Source organism: Lynx canadensis, chromosome B1 (assembly GCF_007474595.2).
Source record: "Lynx canadensis isolate LIC74 chromosome B1, mLynCan4.pri.v2, whole genome shotgun sequence".
Taxonomy (NCBI): Eukaryota; Metazoa; Chordata; class Mammalia; order Carnivora; family Felidae; genus Lynx; species Lynx canadensis.
Window position 1 is genome coordinate 161977294 of NC_044306.2, and position 19224 is coordinate 161996517.

The window sequence follows — 19224 nt, forward strand, 5'->3', positions numbered from 1 at the left end:
ATTATCTCTGATGAGGAAACAGGAGAATGTGACTGGGGAGAACCATGTCGGGGACTTTGGGGCACTGGATATACTCAATTTCTTGAATTGGGTAATTGTCCTCAGAAGTGGATCTCTTTGGGGATTTGGGTCCTAAGACAGGTATTAACTTTATAATGATTATTTTAGCTACATGTAAGTCTTGTGCAGTATTCTGGATTATGAGAGATCTCATATTAAGAAGAAAATATATAGGAATTTTATTTTATATTTATTTTGTGAGCAATTTTCCTATCTAGTGATATGTGTTTTCAGAAGTAGAACCCTGATTTATGATATTAAATCTGTGCTTATAATAGCTTGACAGCATTTTCACTGTGGCTTAGAAATGGCTTGTCCTACCTCAGACCCATGTATTAGTAGGTATTCATTTCTAAACAAGGTCCAGTTGGATAGGGAGGGTTTTCAACATGGAGACCATGATGAGGAGTAGTGGATTGCTCTAGATACTTCTTGATTCTCTGCAGGATGAGCTTCTTCACCTGTTCTATGGTTCTTATGTCCCCATAGGGTACTATCTTAGGCTGTTGCTTGGGGGTGGGTATGAGCAGAGCAGGAGCATTTATACCTGTCCAGTGTTCAAAATGACCTTCAGTGGGGAGAGACACAGGGCTCTGGAGTGGCTGTGAAGGGAGTGAAGAATCAACAAATCCCAGGAGCAGTCCTTTCATGAGAACAGATATCCAAAACAAAACAACAACAAAAACAAAAACCATAAAACTGTGCTGGGTGGAGAATAATAATGCTGGAGCAACTATGTCTATTATGGGTAGGAAGAGCTTTCTGGTTTGGACAGGCTCATATTTACTAGAGGGTGAGGAAGGGAGAGGCCAAAGGCCAGGGAGGATGTGCTTCCTTCCTCCTTTTAATTGTTCAGGCAGTTACTACACACACACACACACACACACACACACACGCACACACACACCCCATGGTCAAAAGTATGTGCTTGCCAAGGGTAGACTCTCCATATATGTACATGGGGAAAAGCAAGCTAACTAGATACTACTCTTTCTACTTATATTTATATGTTGTATTGCACAGAACATGTTTACCTGTGCTAGGCGCTGCTGCTGATAAGCTTTGGTGTTAGGCATCTTATGTTTGAATGGTTTGGGTCTTACTAGCAGTATATACTTTGGCAAATTATTTATCTTGGCTAAGCACTGTTTTCTCATCTCATTCTTAGTTTCTAGGATTATTGCAAGGATCTGCAATAAGGAAAGGTACTTAACACAGTCCCTAGCTTTATAGTACTTGCTCAATAAATGGTGAGCAACTAAATCATTTTAGTTGTTCTCTTATCGGCAGAACATACTAACCATTTAGACAAAGATATAAAATTGTAAATTTAATCAAGACCTTCCTGGGAAGTCCCCTTCCCCCACCCCCCCCAGCCACCATCACTGGAGCTGAGTAGAGAGGGTGGTTGAAATGCACGGATCATTTATTTTGAAAGTTACCCCAAGATTTACAATAGGAGGGATCATCATTCATTTGTTGTTAAACAAATATTTAACAAGACTTTATTTTGTGCTAGACATTATACTAAGCGCTAGAGATAAAATGGTGGACAAGACAGATACATTTCTTCCCTCATGGGGCTTATAGTATAGGAGATTTTTTTCTTCTTGTATCCTTTTTAGGGACCTATAGGAAACAGTCTCTGGGCTATATTAGAATAACAGATCTTTTGAGATGCCCATTTATAGACCTTTTCCTTTCAATAGATCTCTTAGTCTGAGGATTTTGGGAATCTAATGCTTGCTGCATTTGGGGATCCCTAGTTCAATCCCAAACAGGCCACCAACCATGAACTGGCCATGGCAAATTCAGGCAAGGAAATCTACAACCTCAGGAACCTGGACATTTCCGACCAATTCTGGAAGGATTCGAAAACCACTTAATATAGATATCCTGTAAAATTCTGTTCTCCTGGGATCTCCTTTTAGTCAGTTTTTATAGAAGCATTTTCTTCTTTGTGTAAAGCAAGACTCCCAGCAAAGGAGTGACTCCCTAACTACTCCCTCCCTGCCTGCCTGCCCCCTTCCCATTTTCTAAAGAATTTCTTGGGCTTCTTTTTTCCTTTTTTAAATTTCCAGGATTTGAACTATGAATATTTCATAGTTCAATTAAATATAATATTTAATTATATTTGCTTTCTTGTGTATCTATCCATCTGTTTATTTCTCAATCTATCCATTAATCCATTTTTCTATATTGCAAAGTAAATTACAGCAACTGTAGGCTTCCCTATAAATATTTCAGTTTGCCTAACATTAAGTAGAGTTCAGTGTTCGTTTGTAGTTTCTCTTCTGATGCCAAATATACAAATAAATCTTAATAAGTGTTTAGTATATATTTGCCAATTTTGAAAATTCATGAACCTGTATAACCCAAACGTCTTTCAGGGAAAAAGGCAATACTATCAGGCCCAGGAAATTAGTTTATGCCCTTCCTAATCAATTTCTGCCAACTCCTGCTCCCACCAAAGTCAACCCTAGTTCTTATTTTTTCCTACCATAGAATACTTTTTTCCCTATTCTAGAATTTTGGATGAGTGGATTTGTATAGAATATGCTCTTTGTGTAAGGCTTTTTTCCACTAAGCATAATATTTTTAAGATTCATCACTTTGATGTGTGTATCAGTTCTTTATATTACTGTGTAGTATTCATTTTATTAATATGTCATAATCTCTTTTCCTTTTATTTTTTTAAGTTTCTTTCATTCATTTGTTTATTTATGTAATGTTTATTTGATTTTTGAGATAGAGACAGAGCATAAACACGGGAGGGGCAGGGAGAGAGGGAGACACAGAATCCAAAGCAGGCTCCAGGCTCTGAGCTGTCAGCACAGAGCCTGATGTGGGGCTTGAACTCATGGACCAGGAGATCATGACCTGAGAGAAAGTTGGATGCTCAACCAACTGAGACAGAGAGAGAGAGAGAGAGAGAGAGAGAGAGAGAGAGAGAAAGGGAGAGGGAGGGGCAGAGAGGAGGAGGGAGAGAGAGAATCCCAAGCAAGCTCTGCGCTGTCAGAGCAGAGTCCAATGCAGAGCTTGATCCCATGGACCATGAGATCATGACCTAAGGCAAAATCAAGAGTCAGGCACTGAACCGACTGAGCCACCCAGGCATCCTTCTATCCTCCTGTTGATGAGCACTTGGACTGTTTCCAGTTTGGGGCTATTTTAAATAAAGCCCCTGTGAACATTCTTGCACAAGTCCTTTGCGAACATGTTATTTCTTTTGGGTAAATCCTAGGAATAGAATTGTCATATCAAAAACAAGTTTATGTTTCACTTTACTAGACATTGCCAAACTGTTTTCCATAGTGGATGTACAATTTTACCCTCCATCAATAAATGCATGGGAGTCGTAGCTGATTTACATTGGGGGTCGGCACGTTTTTTTTTGTTAAAGGCCAGAGAGTAAATATTTTAGGCTTCGTGAGCTGTATGGGCTCTGTTGCAACCAATAAACTCTGCTGTTGACAGTTTATGAACATATGAGTTTGCTTGCGTTATAGTAAAGTTTATTTACAAAAACAGGGTGCGCTGGCTTTGACCTGCTAGCAGGAGTTTACCAATCCACCTTCAGATCTTCACTAGCACTGGTGTCAGTCTTTTTAATTGTAGCCATTCTAATTGGTGTGAAATGGTACCTCAATTTAGTCTCAGTTTTAATTTGCATTTTCCTAATGACTAATGATATATTTAATGAAGTGTCTGTTTCAGTCTTTTGCCCATTTTTTAACCATACTATTTATTATCGAGTTGTATGAGTTCTTTATATTCTAGATGCAGTCCTTTGTTATATCAGTGGACTAAAAATATTTTCTACAAGTCTGAGCATTGCCTGTTTATTTGCTTGATCGTTCTACTTGGCATGTAGTAGTGTCTCATTGATGTTTTAATTTGTAGTTCTCTGATGAAATTTTATGTGAAATATCTGTATATATTCTTTGGTGAGGTGTCTGTTAAGATATTTGGCCCATTTTGGGGAGGCACCTGTGTGGCTCAGTCGGTTACGCATTTGACTTTAGCTCAGGTCATGATCTCACGGTTCCTGAATTTGAGCCCCACATTGGCTCTGTGCTGACAGCTCAGAGTCTGGAGCCTTCGGATTTTGTGTCTCCATCTCTCTCTGCCCTTCCCCTCCTTGCTCTCTGTCTGTCTCTCAAAGATAAAAATTAAAAACAATTAAAAAAAGGTATATGGCCCATTCTTAATCATGTTTTTTTTTTCTTGTTGAATATCAGAGTTCTTTGTATATTTTGGGTAATAGTCCTTTATCAGGTGTTTCTTTTGCAAATATATTCTTTCAGTCTGTGGATTGTCTTCTTATTCTTTGACATTGTTTTTCACAGAGCAGAAGTTTTTAATTTTAATGGAGTTCAGCTTCTCAATTCTTTCTTTCATGCATCATGCCTTGGTGCTGCTGTATCTAAAATGTCACTGCCATAACCAATGCGATCAAGGTTTTCTCCTATGTTCTCTTCAAGGAACTTTATAAGTTTTGCATTTTACATATAGGTCTGTAATCAATTATGTTGAGTTAATTTTTGTGAAGGGTGGAAGCTCTGTGTCTAGGGGTCTTTTCTGAGGGTGGATATTCAGTTGTTTCCACACCCGTTGTCAAAAAGACTATCTTTTTCTGTTGTAGTGTGTCAAAGATCAGTTGAGTAGAGTTGGGGCTTTATTTCTGGGCTCTTTGTTCTGTTCCATTGATCTACTGTCTACTCTTTTGCCAGTGCTACACTGTCATGATTGTTGTTGCTTTTTTTTTTAATTTTTTAATGTTTATTTTTGAGAGAGAGAGCAGGGGAGGGGTAGAGAGAGAGGGAGACACAGAATCTGAAGCAGGCTCCAGGCTCTGAGCTGTCAGCACAGAGCCTGATGTGGGACTCGAACCCAAGAACTGGGAGATCATGACCTGAGCTGACGTCAGAAGCTCAACTGACTGAGCCACCCAGGCGCCCCTATTGTTGCTTTATAGTAAGTCTTTTTTTAAAAAAAAAAATGTTAATTTATTTTTGAGAGAGAGAGGGAGAGGGAGAGAGAGAGAAAGGACAGGACAGAGAGAGAGAGAGAGAGAGAGAGAGAGAGAGAATTCCAAGCAGGCTCCATGCTGTCAGCACAGAGCCTGATGTGGGACTCCATCTCACAAATCATGAGATCATGACCTGAGCTGAAACCAAGAGTCGGACACTTAACTGACTGAGCCACCAGTGTCTCTATAGTAGGTCTGGAAGTTGAGTAGTTTTGGTCCTCCAACTTTGTTCTTCTCCTTTAATATTGCGTTGGCTATTCTGTTTCTTCTGCCTCTCCATGTAAACTTTAGATTCCGTTTGTTGATATCTGTAAAATAACTTGCTGAGATTTTAATTGGGATTGCATTGAATGTATAGTTCAAGGTGGGAATAACTAACATCTTGACAATATTAAGTCTTCCTATATATTAATATGGAATATCTCTCCATTTGTAGTTCTTTGATTGTGTTAATCAGTTTTGCAGTTTTCCTCAACATAGATCTTGTACATATTTTGTTACATTTATAGGTATTTCATTTTTGGAGGCGATAATGTAAATAATATATTTTAAGGTAGTATGCACAACTTCGAAGAGAATCTTCTGAGATGTTCTTGGTCACCTGATGGAAGCAAGGTAGCAGCTGGCTTAGCTGACAGGTTTGTGTATGTGTGGGATACCACAAGCAGGAGGATTTTATATAAGCTTCCTGACCACACTAGCTGCATCAATGGAGTGGCTCTCCCCCAATCCCCATGAGCCCATCACTCTCTCTGCTTCCAGTGATAAGAAACTGCATATGGGGGAGAGTCAGTGAAGATATGAAATGGAAGACTGTAAGCCTGCTTGACCGTGAGACCTCAGAATGCATAAGCAGCATCAAATGGTGCCCAGGGCAGCATCCTCCCTTTGGACAAAGAGCATTACTAGCAAGAAACAAAGGGTGGCCATATGCCAATGGCCACATGTATCCCATTTCATCAAGTTGGTTAAAGCAAGCTTCCAGTGGCCTCTAACAACCACCTGCCATATTTCACGGACTGTGTTTTTTTTTTTCCTCTTCTTTTTTTTTAAATAAGATTTTTTCAAAGGAACAAACATTGGCTGGTTCCTGTTTTCTAATCCAGGCTGAAGACAGGGAATTTGACTGAAATTTATTTGTTGGGAATTTTTTTTTCATTAACTGGCTTGTATGATATTTTCTTTCTATGCCTCTCTGACTTTGTATTAAAAGCCAATTAGATCCCGTTTACAAGGTGAAAAAATGTGTTTTCAATTTCAAGTTTCATTTACTCATTGTTGGTTTATAGGAAAGCAATTGACTTTTGTTTTTAACCTTATAATCTGCAAACCTTCAATGATTGCTTATTAGTTACAGGAGTGTTTTTGTTAATTCTTTCGGATTTTATACATAGAAAAACATGTCATCTGAGAACAAAGGAAGTTTTATGTCTCCTTGTCAATCTGTGTAGCTTTTATTTCTTTTTCTTGCCTTATTGCATTAGTAGGACTTCCAGTAAGATGTTGAAAGGGAGTGGTGGAAAAGGCCATCCTTGCCTTGTACCTGATCTTAATGGGAAAGCTTTGAGTTTCCTACCATTAAGTATGATGTTAGCTATAACGTTTTTGTAGATAGCTTTTGTCAAGTTGAGAAAGTTCTCCTTTATTCTTATTTTATCAAACATTTAAAACATTCCTTTCTCGTGAATAGAGGTTGGATTTTGTCAAATGTTTTTCTGCATCTGTTGATATGATCTTGGGATTTTTCTTTTTTAGTCTGTTGAGGTGTTGAATTACAGTAATTGATTTTTGAATGCTGATCTAGCCTTGAGCGCCTGGGACTCCTGGAGTTTTTAACTCTCAGAGTTGTCCACACTCAGCCTCCAGCAATTCACCAATTACACAGTTCAGATGTTTTTACCTTGCCACCGGTTCCCCAGGAGGCTTCTGCTTTGTGAGTAGCTGGCCCAATAAGTTATGATTCTCTGTATTCACCTGTTTCTCCACTTGAAGGGGGCAGTGTTTTGCCTGTGACCTCAATTCTCTGACAGATCTGAAAAGAGTTGTTAATTTTTCAGTTTGTTCAGCTTTTAACTTGGTAGGACAGAGTGACAACCTCTAAGCCCCTTGCTGGAATAGAAACTGGAAATATGTTACCTACTTTCCTCTTTTTTCTTCTTTCCCATATATCCAAGTTCGTATCTAGTATCTTTAGTTTGAATTTTCTTTTAGCATTTATTGTAATATATGTGTGCTTGCAGCAAATTATCTCAGTCTTCTTTCATCTGAAAATGTATTGAGGTTACCTTCATCTTTGAAGAATCTTTTAGCTGAGTATAGACTTCTATGGTAATAGTTTTATTCCCTTTAAAAATGCTGTTCCATTATCTTCTGATACATTTTCTGTCTTGCATAATTGCTAATGAAAAATCAGCCACTGTTCATATTACTGTTCCTGGTATGTATGTCTTTACATTTCCGCTTATTTTTAAGATGTTATCTTTCTCTTTATGTTTCAACAATTTGATTATCATGTGTCCAGGAAGGGTATCATGTGTCATGCAAGAGTATTCATCTTGCGTGAGACTTGTTGAACTTCACAGATCCATGGTTTGATGTTTTCATCAAATTTGGAAAGTTTCAGTTATTATTTCTTCAAGTATTTTGTCTGCCCAATTCTCTTTCTTCTCACCTTCAGGGACTCCAATTACATATATGTTAGAATTTTGATATTATTCCATGCTTATCAATAACCTATCTACTTTCCTTTTTTCTTCTCTTTCCTCTTGTTTGAATAATTTCTATTGATTTTTCTTCCCATTCACTGATCTTTTCTTCTCCAGTGTCCACTTGCTACTTGTAGGCTCCCAAATATCTTAGATATATATTTTCAGTTCTATTTTTGTAATTTTTTTTACTGTTTGAATTATTTAATTTCTTTATATATTATATCCATATTTTCTATAAATTATTTAACATATTTATAATAGTCGTTTTAAAGTCTTGGTCTGAGAGGCTCCTGGGTAGCTCAGTTGGTTAAGCGTCCAATTTTAGCTCAGGTTACGGTCTTGTGGTTCGTGGCCCCACATCAGGCTCTGTGCTGACAGCTCAGAGCCTGGAGCCTGCTTTGGATTCTTTATCTCCCTCTCTCTCAAAAATAAATAAACATTAAAGTCTTGGTCTGACAATTCTCATAATTTGGCCATCTTTGGATCTGCTTCTGTTGACTGCTTCTCCATCCTAACCTGAAGTATAAGCTCCCTCATGCCATTTTAAAAAATGCCAATTCTGCTAAAATGAAGCCTTTTCATTGGTGTCAGGAAGACTCCAACACGATCTGAAATGTCAATGAAGTTATGGCCCAGAATTTACCTAGGAGGTAGAAAAAAACAGAGTGGACCCAGAGATGATGGAGGTATTGAGTGGCTCTAGGCCTCTGAACAGTACTGGCTTGTAGATTCCTGGGTTCAGTTTTAGACCCCACCCTTTTCTCACTCTACATACCTTTACTGGGCGATACATTCTTATGCCTCAAATTACCATATATATTCTATTGAATTCCAAATCTGTACCTGTAGTTTGAACCTGTCTCCTGAGTTCCAGACCCACATACCCAGCTATGTACATTTCCACTTGGAGATCATGAAGGTAGTTCTAACTAAGTATGTTGAAGACTTAACTCACATACATATTCTCTCTCTCATTCTTTCTCCCTTTCTCTCCTGCTAGACTTTAGGCTTTCACAATAAAAAATTGATAAAATATTTTGCATAAAATTGTACAGAAGATGTTTATGTTTACTAAAAATATTCGGGTACCAATACTAGATTTGTAAAGTGTGCACTTTATTTTTTTTTATTTTTTTATTATTATTTTTTTTTATTTATTTTTGGGACAGAGAGAAACAGAGCATGAACGGGGGAGGGGCAGAGAGAGAGGGAGACACAGAATCGGAAACAGGCTCCAGGCTCCGAGCCATCAGCCCAGAGCCCGACGCGGGGCTCGAACTCACGTACCGCGAGATCGTGACCTGGCTGAAGTCGGACGCTTAACCGACTGCGCCACCCAGGCGCCCCAAGTGTGCACTTTAAAAATTAAACCGACATCCTATTTTTACATTATTTTACATTAGAATTTTTTCATTATTTAACCTTTGAATATCTGTTACATAATCACAAATTTAAAAAGTCTATTAAATGAAGTTATTGCCCAGGAGGGAAAATGATTTGGAAGGAACATAAATAAATGATTGTTTTTGAGTGTGTAAAGGGATTATGTGCAGAAATGCAATATCTCTCTGCCACTTCATCCAAAATCAATAAAACAGTTCTGCTAACCTTATTGAGTTGGTGTGAGTTGGTAAATACTACGAAAGTAAAATGCGAGTGTCAGTAACATCTTTATCACTGAAACTTGAAAAAACAAGATTTTGTTAGGTACGTCCTAGGAAACCAAAGGGCATGTGTCACATTCCTCAGCCTGGGATATGACATAGTGTCCCAAAATGTGACTGCTAATGTGATATGTACAGGTAAAACCATCATGCATTTCTTTCAGTGTGAGATTACTAGAAAAGACATTCTTTAAACAACACAGGTGGCAATTTAAGGCTCTGTTGGCAGTAGTTGGATTAGGCTGTTAAAACAAGGGTACTTAAAAAAAAATCTTTAAAAGCCTTTTCTGAGATTCACTTCTGATTTCCATGCTCTTCTCCTATTGTACATCTTAAATGAGCATGACAACAGAGACGTGGTGTTTGTCTCAAAACTGCCCCTAAGAAATTGCAAGTCTTGCATCCAGGAAGACTCTTCTTTTTCTCTAGAGAAATCCAATGTGTATCTCTACACATTCCAATCCAATTAGACAATTAGATAATCCAATGTATATCTTTTGGAAGGCTAGCCCCAAGGGACCAGACTCAGCCTGTACCCGTGTCCAGAACTGGGGCCACAGTTGGACTTTGTTTTTCTAGAAGTCAATAAAGTAGTAGAAAAAGCACAAAATCAAAAGATTTTTTGAGCATAAAAATCTGAAGTCAGAGACCTGTATTCATAAAGCATTTTTAAACTTTTTTTTTTAATGTTTATTTATTTTTGAGAGAAAGACACAGAGCATGAGCGGGGGAGGAACAGAGAGAGAGGGAGACACAGAATCTGAAGCAGGCTCCAGGCTCTGAGCTGTCAGCACAGGGCCCGACGTGGGACTCCAACTCACGAAAGGTGAGATTATGACTTGAGCGGAAGTTGGATGCTTAACCGACTGAGCCACCCAGGCGCCCCCCCCCCCCCCCACCGAGACCTGTATTCATATTCCAGTTCCAATACCCACTAGCTGGGTAACCTTAGGTAATACTTGCCTTTCCTTGTCTAAAAAAATGGAAATAATAGCACCTCCTTTGTATGATTGCTGTGGTAATTCAATAAGACATTCTCATACCTCAGACAAAGTTGGTAAATGCTAATTTTCTTCCCCATCCCTTTTCCTTCTAGCCTCTAGGTAACTTATGGGAAAGAGTGGTGAAAATCATTAGTGACAGCCATCAAGACATTAGTGAAAGAAAGTCCTGTGGAAGTGAATATCGCATATGTTTGCAGTTTTATTCCCCTTTATTCTTTGTTACTCCTACAGTTTGGGACAGAAAGAAAGAAAAGAATTATGCTCTCCTACTAAGGTTGGCTCCGTTCACCTACACGCAATCTGTTTGGCAAAATTCCTCCAGGTAGAGAGCGGCATCTTGCTGCCTCTTTTGTACAGATACCTCAAGCTCTGAGGATATACCCCTTGCAGAAAAATTGCTTTCCTTAGGCATCCTCTCTACCAGCGGAGAGTAGAACTTGGGAAACACTCATGGGAAAAACAATCCTGTTAGCAATGCCAAGGATATAACATCGACTCAGGTTTTTCTCGGTTCAGTAGCAGCAGCTCTCCACGTTCAGCCTCCAAGAAAAAAGAGGCTATATGAGGAAGGTGAATTTGGACTAGAAAAGCAAAAATTTCTGAGATTTTTACACACATAAGCTGTTTTTTTTTTTTTTTGCCCAGAAGTTCACATGGAAATTCAAGAACAACACTGCTCTTCTGAAAGCTGTTTCAGGATTCCACGCATCTTGTTGACGTTTGGATACAAGCTTAAGCAGTGGTGTGTACCTGCTGCCTCTCTGGAAGGAAATAAAGCCCTATTTGTGGCACGTGCTGACCCCCATGGTAAATACTGACACCATGGCTGGTTGCAAGCTACCAGCATGACATCACTGAGAGTGGAGTTGGGAACAGCCCTGAGTAATTGGCTCTCTTGAGTTGGTGCAAGCTGGCCCTGGCACCCCACGGAGCTTGAGGCTCGTGTTTAGGGATAACAGCTACTGGCACACTCAACACTTGTTGAAAATAGACATCATCCAGTTCTAGAATTCACTGCCTTTCCCTCTGTGGCCAACATTTTGGTCATTGTTTCTCCCGCTTTTGGAGGCAGCTCAGTAGATCTCACGGCCACGGACCCCAGACTCCTTGACTTAATGAAGATTGATGTCTTCATCAGGTTTTGAAAAGGAGTGCTCGAACATTTTATTACCTGGTTGCTGGTGCCTAGTACTCTCTGTTCCATGGCCCATCTCCCCCACCTCCTGTGACACATTCCTGAAAGGGCTCCAGGAAAAAAAATGTTACGGCCTTGGCAGATCGGCGTTTTCTGATTGTGCAATGTCCTTCCTGAGAAACCCCATTCTCCAAAGACAGTCATTCTGAAGTAGGAGCAAGAAATGGGGATACAGGTCAGCTACTGAGGGGACAGCAGAGGAGGCCAGATAACAGTGAACTGGGACAGAATAAATATGTGGGAAATGGCATCTGTGTCTGTCTCACCAGTTTTATAGGTTAACTGTCAGTATATATGTAATATAATAAATATTAATAATAACATGATAATATCATAATTTTCCCTGTCAGATGAAGACATTGAGACTCGGAGGACACAAATTATTTGCACAGAGTCACATAAATGTCAGTGACCGTGGAGGAACTTGAACTCTGTCCGATGCCCGTCTAGAGCTCTTTCTATCAGACTGTATATATGGTTATCGGAGCTCTCTGTCAGCTCTGATTATTCAATCGCTTGTGCTAGGTGGAATCAGAATGGTCAGAACATTTAAAAAGGCTGAGGTTGTATGGAAACCAATTTGGCGATAAATTTCATATATTGAAAAAAAAAAAGGGGGTGGGGGGGAGGGTGGGTGATGGGTATTGAGGATGCAACCTTTTGGGATGAGCACTGGGTGTTGTATGGAAACCAATGTGACAATAAATTTCATATATTGAAAAAACAAATAAATAAAAATAAATAAATAAAAAGGCTGAGGTTATGCTACTGTCTAAGAAGTTTCAACAGGCTCCTGGGGGTCAGATGTTGTCCACGGTGTATTCCAGTGACACATCACTTATCTAGGGCTGGCAGAGAAGGAGAGATTCTGCAAAAATAAAATGTGTATGTAATTGTTCACATACCTAAAGCTTCCACATTTCAAATGAAATCTTCTAAAATTACATTGCACATCACCCTGTGTTCTTCAACATAGAATGCCAAACATAGCTTATTTAACCTTTTCTTGTTGACTTAGGGCATCATTGTAAATCTCAATGTTTTTGGACTTTAATTTACAACCCTCCTAGGGCTTTACACTGCAAGGTTCCAGACTGCAATGTTTTTTGGAGTTCCTGTTCGTTTTTTGCTTCTCACTTGGTGTATTTACCTTTAAGAGTTTCTGCACTCTCTTCTCTGTTGCTGTTTCTAATCTGTTAAAGAGTGAGGCTCCAGTCCAAAGAGACTTGTTGACCAAGTAGGAGTAGATAGGTTTTAAATAAAGTCTTGGATAATCCTTCTAGGAGTAAACACTGTCTACTCTCTTTATTTTTAGGGGTGTGGTAAGGGCTTTTGCTGTGCTGTTCAGATTCTTTCACCAGACTAGTTCTCTTGCCACTCAGCTGCTCTGAGTGTTGGTGACCAATGGCTTACAGCTGCACCCTTCCCTGAAGACTTGCTCTTGGCCCATGGGAGCCGCTCCACCCAAAACTGCCTGCAGGTTGTCCCCTGACCTCTGGGTGTAGCTTGCAGACAACTACTGACGAAGCAATATTAAAGCCCAGCCCCTTTGCCTCCAGGTAGGACAGTTCCATGAAGCCACCCTTGTCCCAGAATTTCCCATGGGATTGAGTTAAGGGTGGAATACAGCTGAACCCATGTCCTCACTTCGCTTCTCACACGCCCTTTCTTCCCCCAGTCCCTTACAAGGTCTTGCGGTGAGAATTTGCCCAAGACCGCTGTCTCAGCCTTATTCCAGGGACTGTAATCTGAGACAGGCTCCCCCTGCTCCTGCTTTTCATATTCTCGGCTATATGCTGGATAGGTAAGGTAACAAAAGATTTCTGATCTCTTTCCTGTCCCTTCCCTCCACCCAACACTAATTGAGGACAGGCTAATCATGCAATAAAGGAGGCATAATGAGAAAAAAAAAAAATAACTTCCCCAGAAGATATATTAGAAATTCACTAATTTGTCAAACTTTGATTTGAAGCCTACCTTATGAGTCACCGGGCTAGGGTCAGAGACACCAGATATAAAACACACAATTTCTTTTTACCTCACCCTTCTGAGAAGTTCACTGCTGGATGAAACCAACAAGTAAGTAGGACAGTCACCACATATTGCAATGAATGCTGTTATTGAAGTCAGAACTCATTCATTCATTCAAGAAATATTTCTTTTTTTTTTAATTTTTTTAAGAGTTAATTCATTTTTGAGAGAGAGAGACACAGAGTGTGAGTAGGGGAGGGTCAGAGAAAGAGGGAGACACAGAATCTGAAGCAGGCTCCAGGCTCTGAGCTGTCAGCACAGAGCCCAACACACGAGCCCACAAATGGTGAGATCAGACCTGAGCCAAAGTCGGATGCCCAACCAACCCAGCCATCCAGGCGCCCCCAAGAAATATTTCGTAAGCATCTATTGTGTGTCAAACTTTTGGGATCTAGACAACCTGGAACAAAGGACTGTAGAGTCCAAAGGCTGGAGACCATCTGATCATTTTTAGTTTGGAAGTGATATCGGAGTTGTTCTGGTAGAGTGCGCAGGAGTTTACCAGTGAAAGTTAGGGAAGATCTTCAGATTGAAGGAAAATGTCCTGAAAGAGCATGGTGTTTGGGAGAACCGAGGAGAAGTTTATTGTGGCAGGAGGTGAGTAGGAGGCAGAGAAGACAGGGATGGATGTGAAGACCTTTATCTGCCAGGCTAAGGAGTTTGGGTTTTATTCTGTAGGTAATTTGCCAAGAGAACCTTATGAACCTAGGGATATGGCCATAAGGAATATGATTGTCATATATAGGGTGAGTTGAGCAGGAAGAAGGTTGGAGCTCACAGCTGGACAAGCAGATGCCTACATCAGGCTTTTGTGTGTGGTGCCCAAACTGCACAACAGTCTAATGGCCTGTGACATCATGGTTTCGCTGTGGTGCCTGTGGCCCAAGGTGTGTCACCGCCAGGGAAAAAATGAAGAATTCTTTCAGTTCTCCTGGAACTTTGAAACTCTTCAAAGTTTGATCTGTGAAGGAACTCATAATTTTCCTCCTGAGTGCTCCTTATGTTAGAGGAGGTTGGCTATCTATTTATGACCTGATAGGATCAAGAAACATCCAAGAGAATCTCTTTCCCCAGACCCCTTACACTGTCTGTTGCCAGAAAAGCTAAAATTGCAGAGTCCTTCCTTATGACTCACCAGGCTCTTGTCCAGCCCTGGGCAAGGGACAGGGGAAACCAGTGGGGAGGGAGGGCAAAGAAGAGGGATGATGCGCTCTCTGTGGCACAGTGGGGATATGGAGGCAGTGGGGGATGGGGGAGGTGCTGAAAGAAGGAAATTAGAGCTTGAGGAGGTAATATACATTTTTCTTCCTTCCAGTGGGCAAGTTCTGTCTGCTTGAATTCATATGAATCACACTTGAGACCAAGTATATTGATTATTTTATTACAGACTAAGTGATTCCTGCCTTTGTTCGCATTTTTTCCTGACGGTAACAACAACAGCAACAACAAGTATTGTTTGAGCAGCACTACAGGCTCAGCAATGTGCTAAGAGCTTTGACTATATTTACCTCATTCAATTCTCCCCCAAACCAATGCTGGAGGTGTTCTTAGTAATCACTTATCATGGAAGAGGAAATTAAAGCTTAGGGATGTTACTGAACTTGCTAAGAAACACAGCTGGGGTGTGGCATACCCGGGTCAACCCGCCTCACTCCACGGTCAGTACTTAAACTACTGTGCTACGTGGCTTTTCCAGCCATGGCTATCTGCTCCTTCTTCCGCCATTTCAAATGCTTTTTGTCTTTCAAGGCCCAACTCGAGTTTCTTTCATTTACTTTAACTGACATTATTGGGCACCTTCAGTGTGTTTTGTGTCCTTGTCCTCCATAGAGCTTCCCCACATGGATTTCTACATTCTTTAAACACCTTTGAGTTTTTAATGTAGAAAGCGAATCCTATTATGAATAGATATGTACTGTTCACTAAATGTTCTCCATGACTTTGTTTTGTTTTCTTTCACCAAAGATTGTAAACAATCGCCAGGTCAGGATCAAGTCTTCAAGGTCCCTGTTTTTCTCAGCAGCACCCAATCCCGTGCTGGGTGGATGTGGTAGGAAGCCCCTGGCTCTTAACCAATCCAGTGGCTGCATTTTAAGGAAAAAGAAATGCATTTGTGTGGATCTGATAAGATCCGAATGTTATCTGGAGAAGAAGATGCCCCTTAAGTGACAATCAGCTGTGTTTACCATTGAAATCCATAGCAGCAAGCCAAGATAACTGGCACAGAGTCTGTGGACAGAAGTTCATGAAGATCACTGCTTGACAGGTCAGGGTAAAGGTCCCTTTCTTTCAAAATATGTGAAGGGGCAGGAAACGTGTGCACCAGGTGTTTCGCGTTCATGGCTGCCTGGGAAAGATAATTCTGTCTGCTCGATAAGAACATTGTGCTCTTACACACCAGGTTGTTTTTCCAGCAGCTATTTTCTGCCTATAAAAAAGAGCATCGCTGGCTCTCAACTTCTTTCCGCAAATCCCTTGGGCTATAAACAATAACAAAAGGTATCTTATATTTATACAAAGCTGTCCTCAGAAAAGCTCAAGGACCCAAACGAAGCTTGTTTTCATATATGAGTTCTTATATAATCCCCAAGGGGGAAAGAAGAAGAGGGTGACAACTGAGTTAGGAATGCTGTCATTCCCAGCTAACAAAAGGGAAAAGTGAGTTCTGCACAACGCGCTCACGGTCATGACAAGGACAGGAAGTCCTTCTTCCCCACTTCCTGTCCAGGGTTCTGCAAACTGGGCCACTGCCTTGTCCAAAATCTGAAAGACACTGGAGGGGAAATATTGGGAGAGAAAGCCCAGACACACAAGAAGCGTTGCTGCAGTCTCACTGCCTTTAGTGACTCTGTCTTCCCTGGTCAGGATTTTGCAGCTGCAACAGAGAGTGTCCCTCTTGTCCTTGGTAGAACTCATCCTGGGGAGAAATTTCATCACCCTCATTAGGAGTTATAGCTGTATCACAGTAGATTTAGGAGGTCTGGGTGGTTTGGGGAAGAAGAGCCATCTGAGCAAAGGGCATTCTGTAAATATTTATTGCACGCTTGGATACAGAGATGAGTAAGGCATAAGCCCTGCACTCAGTAAATGCATCGTCTAGGAGGGGAGATAAACACAGGATAAAAAGCTCTAGGAGTGCTGGATGAATACAATAATGGGAAGGCAGTTATTTTGGACTCTGAATTTGAGTCAGGATGCTGTCGGGCAAGGAGGGAGGCATTTTGGTTGGAGCTTGAAGGGGAAGCAGGAATAGTTTTAAGGGATATCTTCTATCCTGCATTGAGGTGGTCACTCTGCATTCAAATCAGCTGAGGAGCTTTTAGAACATACCCTACCCTTAACTAATTGGATGAAATTGATCTGAGTGTAGGCTGGACATAAGTCCAGAGCTCCTAGGTGATTTCACTGAGCAATCAGGATAGACAACCAGAGAAAGAGCACCAGCTTTGGACTTAGACAGCTCCGTCGTAGCACCCGGTGATCTTGGGCAAGGGCCACTGGGGAGCGGAGCAGCGTGGGTCTTTCACAACTTCACCGTTTGTTTCCCCCTACTTCTACCCACACCTGTGAAGAAACTCTGCCATGGGAGAGTCCCTCTTTGACAAACTTTCCTTGACAGAAAAACTCTGGATTGGGAATCAGGAAATCTGGGCTCCATCCCAGCTCTGCCACTGAGGTGCTGCGTGGGTGTGCTGAGTCACATAAGGAAATACAACAAAGACACTTAGAATTACTATTTGCAAGACACTGTGCTAGGTACCCCAGGCATCTCTGGGTCTCAACTTCCCCATCTGTTGAGGTTTCTAGATCAGTATCTCTAGGTCATAAAGTCTACTTAACAGGCCATAACCAGAATTATTTTAAAAGAAAGATATAAAACATAGTAGAGAAACAGAGTATGGCAAGTATTGTGAAGTAAAATTTCATTTCAGTTATTTATGCATGTATTTACTGGGTCATGATGTAAAATATGTCTCATGTTGTGGGTTGGAAGTTAAAAAGTTTGAGAGTGCTTGCTTCAGCAGCATATATACTAAAGCTGAAATGAGAACATTAGCATGGCCTCTCCACCAGGATGCCATGCAAATTCATGAAACATTTCCATCTTTCTTTATGTTATGTGATTTTTTTTTCACCACAATGTTTTAAAAATGTTTGACAGGGGCGCCTGGGTGGCTCAGTCAGTTAAGCATCCGACTTCGGCTCAGGCCATGATCTCGCGGTCCATGAGTGCGAACCCCGCATCGGGCTCTGTGCTAACAGCTCAGAGCCTGGAGCCTGTTTTGGATTCTGTGCCTCCCTCTCTCTCTCTCTCTGACCCTCCCCCGTTCATGCTCTGTCTCTCTCTGTCTCAAAAATAAATAAATAAACGTTAAAAAAAAAAAAAAAGATTTAAAAAAGTGTTTGAGAAATCTGGGGTTAGATGTTCTCTATGGACACCTCCCTTCTACTCGATAGCCTGTGACTACTCTAGCCTACGGAGAACTCTCCTTTCTGTGAGAAACCTCCTTTTACTTAGTGTCATGTAGTTCTGGCCTATCATTTCTTTTTTAAAGAGGGAGACAGTGTGGTGTAGTGGTGAAAAGCACCCTCTTGAGTTAGCTAAGTCTATGTTTGAATTGAATCGCTTCACTTATTAGTTGAACGACCTAGAAAATGTACCCAACCTTTCTCTGCCTCGGGTTTCTCGTACGGATGATAACACCGAGGACAGATGATGCTAATAAGATTAAATAAGATGGTGTAGGTGAAACTCTTAGTGCAAATGACCTCGTTCCCAGAAAGTGCTCCAGTGTATGGCAGCAATGATCTGACTTCCTGTCCCACTCAGATTTTAAGGCATGGTCTATAATTTAGCGCCTGACATATACAAAAGTGTAAATACCGTATGCTTATCTGATTGGAAAAACAAGGATTTCAGCCTCATGGCCATCTCCCTGATGGTGGAGAACAGCAGTTCTCTGTTGGCTGCATTACCATACAGGTCTTGGGAGGAGGGGCAGGGCATTCTGTGTGTTCTCTGCCTATGCCTCCCTCAGCCTTTTTCTCTGATATGGTCAGCTGGTCCTGGGAAGATAAGCAAAAGGAGGCACATCCTGGCTGTGATTTCTTTCAAGGATCCCAATGGCCATGACATCTCAGTGCCATCAAAATGAACAGATAGATGGAAATTAAGGATCTCCTGTACCACAGACGGGGCATCTCTATGAGAAGGCTTCAGAAAGAAGTACAAGAAAAAGAAATGAGGAAGAGCTGGTGGTCAAAACCCTGAGAAACGAGGTACAAGATTCAGATATTATACCAGAATCAATGGCCCTAATCAAACAGTCAACAAATAAGCAACTCATTAGGTCCTAATTGCCTCAGAAATAGGCTGGGAACCAAGGCTTTGTCTTGTAAATGATTCATTTCAGAAAATGTCCACTAATCAATTACTAGGACTTCTGTGTAATAGTTTCCCCAGATTTATAGGTGGTGAGCCTGTGAATTGGATCATTGATTCTAGAATGAGATAAGCAGTAACACTGGT

At 40.8% G+C, this 19224-nt stretch overlaps 1 pseudogene; it reads left to right on the forward strand.

The window, feature by feature from the left end:
* Positions 1-17703: 17703 nt before the first annotated feature.
* LOC115513196 lies at positions 17704-17804 on the forward strand (annotated as a pseudogene).
* The last annotated feature ends 1420 nt before the right edge of the window (positions 17805-19224 follow it).